The sequence below is a fragment of the Nicotiana tomentosiformis genome, chromosome 2, assembly GCF_000390325.3.
Source record: "Nicotiana tomentosiformis chromosome 2, ASM39032v3, whole genome shotgun sequence".
In the NCBI taxonomy this organism is placed as follows: Eukaryota; Viridiplantae; Streptophyta; class Magnoliopsida; order Solanales; family Solanaceae; genus Nicotiana; species Nicotiana tomentosiformis.
In genome coordinates, this window is record NC_090813.1 from 5,090,145 (window position 1) to 5,094,803 (window position 4,659).

Consider the following 4,659-nt stretch of genomic DNA (forward strand, 5'->3'; position numbering starts at 1 on the left):
GGGTTTGGCAGGTTATTATCGTCGGTTCGTGGAAGGTTTTTCATCTATTGCAGCACCTTTGACCAAATTAACCCAGAAGGGTGCTCCATTCCGATGGTCCGATGATTGTGAGGTGAGCTTTCAGAAGCTCAAGACATCATTGACTACAGCACCAGTATTAGTGTTGCCTTCCGGTTCGGGGATGTATACAGTGTATTGTGATGCTTCGCGCGTTGGCTTGGGTTGTGTATTGATGTAGGAAAGGCAAGTTATTGCATATGCTTCACGTCAGCTGAAGCCCCACGAAAAGAATTATCCGGTACATGATTTGGAGTTAGCTGCGATTGTTCACGCTCTTAAGATTTGGAGGCATTATCTTTATGGTGTGTCTTGTGAAGTTTACACTGATCATCGCAGTTTGCAGCATTTGTTCAAGCAGAGGGATCTAAATTTGAGACAGCGCAGATGGCTGGAGTTACTAAAAGATTATGATATTACTATCCTGTATCATCCGGGCAAAGCAAATGTGGTTGCAGATGCCTTGAGTAGAAAGGCGGAGAGTATGGGTAGTTTGGCTTTCATTTCAGCAGAGGAAAGACCATTAGCCTCAGATATTCAGTCTTTGGCTAACAGACTTGTGAGGCTGGATATTTCAGAGCCCATCCAAGTTCTTGCATGTGTTGTGGCCCGGTCTTTACTATTTGAATAGATCAAGGCTCGCCAGTATAATGACCCACACCTGGTGGTTCTTCGTGAAATGGTACTACGAGGTGGTGCCAAGGAAGTCACTATTGGTGCAGATGGTGTTCTACGACTCCAGGATCATCTGTGTGTTCCTAATGTGGATGAACTGAGGAAAAAGATCCTGGAGGAGGCACACAGTTCTCGATATTCTATTCATCTAGGTGCTACGAAGATGTATCGTGACTTGAGGCAGCATTATTGGTGGACACGAATGAAAAAGGACATAGTTGAGTATGTAGCTCGGTGTCTAAATTGCCAGCAAGTTAAATATGAGAACCAGAGGCCAGGTGGCCTACTTCAGCAGATGACCATACCAAAGTGGAAATGGGAACGAATTATTATGCATTTTGTAGTTGGGTTGCCGCGGACCTTGAGGAAATTTGATGCAGTTTGGGTGATTGTTGGCAGGTTGACTAAGTCGGCACATTTTATTCCTGTTGTGACTACGTATACTTCAGAGAGGTTGGCTCAGATTTATATTCAGGAGATAGTTATGTTGCACGGTGTGCCAATTTCCATCATATCAGATAGAGGTCCTCAGTTTACTTCACATTTCTGGAGAGCAGTACAGAGTGAGTTGGGGACTCGTGTAGAGCTCAGCACAGCCTTTCATCCGCAGACCGATGGACAGTCAGAGAGGACAATTCAGATTTTGGAGGATATGCTCAGGGCATGTCTGATTGACTTTGGAGGTCAGTGGGATCGTTTCCTGCCTTTGGCCGAGTTTGCTTATAATAACAGTTACCAATCCAGCATCGAGATGGCTCCATTTGAGGCTTTATATGGTTGGCGATGTCGTTCACCTATCGGATGGTTTGAGCCAGGTGAGGCTAAGTTATATGGTACTGATTTGGTAAGGGATGCCTTGGAAAAGGTAAAGTTGATTCAGGAGCGACTTCGTACATCACAGTCCAGACAAAAGAGTTACGCGGATCAGAAAGCACGTGATATATCATTTATGGTAGGTGAAAAAGTTCTCTTGAAGGTTTCGCCGATGAAGGGAATTTTGAGATTCGGGAAGAAGGGCAAGTTGAGCCCAAGGTTTATAGGCCCATTTGAGGTGTTGAAACGAGTTGGGGAGGTTGCTTATAAGCTTGTATTGCCTCCCAGCCTATCGGGAGTTCATCCGGTTTTTCACGTATCTATGCTCCGGAAGTATCATGCCGACCTATCACATGTGTTAGACTTCAGCACAGTTCAGCTAGATAATAGCTTGGGTTATGAATAGGAGCCAATTGCCATTGTTGATAAACAGGTTCGTCAGTTGAGGTCCAAGAGGATTTCTATAGTAAAAGTCCAGTGGAGGGGCCAACCAGTCGAGGAAGCGACTTGGGAGGCCGAGGAAAACATGCGGAGCAGATATCCAGACTTATTCAGCACTTCAGGTATAATTCTAAACCCGTTCGAGGACGAACGTTTGTTTAAGAGGTGGAGAATGTAATGACCCAACCGGTCATTTTAACTTTTAGAACCCTTCCCTAAAATAAAACTTCCCGTAGGTGTTTGTAATGATTTATGACTTGCGGGGATGGTTGGTTCGGGATTTGGAAGTGTTTGGGGTGAAATCAGAACATTTGGTTCCTTAAGTTGGCCTTAAAGTGCTAAGTTTGACTTCGGTCAACATTTTTAGAAAATGATCCCAGAATAGAATTTTGATGATTCCAACAGCTCAGTATGGTGATTTTGGTCTTAGGAGCGTGATCGGAATTTTATTTGAAAGTCCGTAGTGAAATTAGGCTTGAAATGGCTAAAATAGGAATTTAAAGTTTGGAAGTTTGACCGATGAGTTGACTTTTTGATACCGAAGTCGGAATCCAGTTCCGAAAATTTTCATAGCTCCGTTATGTAATTTATGACTTGTGTGTAAAATTTGAGGTCAATCGGAGTTGATTTGATAGGTTCCGACATTGAATGTAGAAGTTGAAAACTCTTAGTTTCATTAAGCTTGAATTGGGTATGATTCATGGTTTTAGCGTTGTTTGATGTAATTTAGAGGTTAGACTAAGTTCATATGATGTTTTAGGACTTGTTGGTATATTTGGTTGAGGTCCCGAGGGCCTCGGGTGAGTTTCGGATGGTTAACGGATCAAAAATTTGAGTTAAAAAGCTGCTGCAATTTTTCCTAATTCTGTTGGACAGTCTGGGCTGTGATCGAGCCCAGATATCTAGCCCAGGTATCGAGCCCAGGGTTGATGAGGTACGGGCTCGAGCTAGTGTATCGAAGCCATGATCGAAGGTCCAACTCGAGGGCCATGATCGAAGGTCCAGCTCGAGGGCCATGATCGAAGGCAAGGCTCGAGGGCCAGGATCGAGACCCAAGATCGAGAGTCACAATCGAAGGCTCAAGCTCGATGTCATGATTGAGGCTATGATCGATGGCCCAACCTCGATGCCCTGATCGAGGCCATGACCGAGGTCCAGGCTCGAGCCTGTGATCGAATCCCTGATCGAGGCCCAATTCAAGGACCAGTTCCGAAGGCTGCTGGGAAGTTTTATAAAAAGAGGGCATTCGTCCCATTTGCCATTTTTGACGAACTTAAGCTTCAGCAGAGACGACTTTTGGCAGATTTTCAAGGGAAAAACATTGGGGTAAGTGATTCTAACTCGGATTTGGTCTACATATACAAGTATATCATTGTTTTCACAATTTAATTAGTGTTTTGATATTGAAATTTGGAAAAAATTTAGAAATCTCATAGAAACGAAATTTTGAGATTTCGGTATCGATTCGGAGTTAGATTTGAGTGAAACTGGTATAGTTGGACTCATAATTGAATGGGTTGTCGGATTTCATAACTTTCGCCGGATTCCGAGATGTGGGCCCCGCGGGCGAATGTTTTAATTAAGTTCGGGATCTTTTCTTTAAAATGTAGTATTTTCTTTTAGAATTGATTTATACAATATTTGGTGATTTTATCGAATTATTTTGGCTAGATTCGAGCCAGACGGAGTTAGATAATCGTGGAAAAGGCCCTATAGTGGATTAAATTGGAGCAAGACGAGGTAAGTCTCTTGTCTAATCTTGTGAGGGGAAATTACCTCATAGGTGATTAAAATTAAATAATTGTTGCTAATTGTGGGGGGCTATGTACGCACGAGGTGACGAGAGTCCGTGCGTAGCTACTATTAATGCTAAAGTCCGGGTAGTTTAGGACTCAAAGCATGCCTTACTTGTGTAAATTGTATTCTTTGAATTATTTATATTAATTGATATCTATATGAATATATTATGAATTGTTAGATAAAGATATTAAAGGATGGAAATCTCATAGGCTTGATTGTCTATTTAAATCTATTAATTGTTAAAAGAAATTATTCTCCTCCCAAATTCATCTTATAATGAATATACTCTCCTTCCAGAGGCACATAAGAAAATGTCCTCCTTTCTTGTGGAGCGGGCCGAACGCCTCGGCAGGATAGATGCATCTATGGATCGCGCCGCACGTCCCTCGGCAGTGTACACGACACTCTGGATCGGGCCGTACGTCCTCAGCAGAAATCGTGCTTAATAATAATAATAATTACACGATGCTTTAATAATTTATTTCAGCTTGTGAAGCTAATTAGTAAATTGAAAAATCTTTGAAATTTAATGAATTATTATTCTTGCTTGTTAAGGAATTAATTGTTACTCCTGTAAATGAGATTTAATTGATAAATTAGAATTTATTTAAATTGAAGGAATTTAATTAATATATTGAGAATTGATACATTTGAAGGAATTTGATTATTTTCGCTGATTAAATAAATTATTGTAAATTCTGTAAATCATGCTGATTTAAATATCCTAGTTTTATTTCAATTATTATTGACCTATGATGAGTGTCAAAGTCGGCCATCTCGTCTCTACCACTTCGAGCTTAGGCTTGATACTTACTGGGTACACGTTATTTACGTATTCATACTACACTTGCTGCACTTTTTGTGCAGGATCTG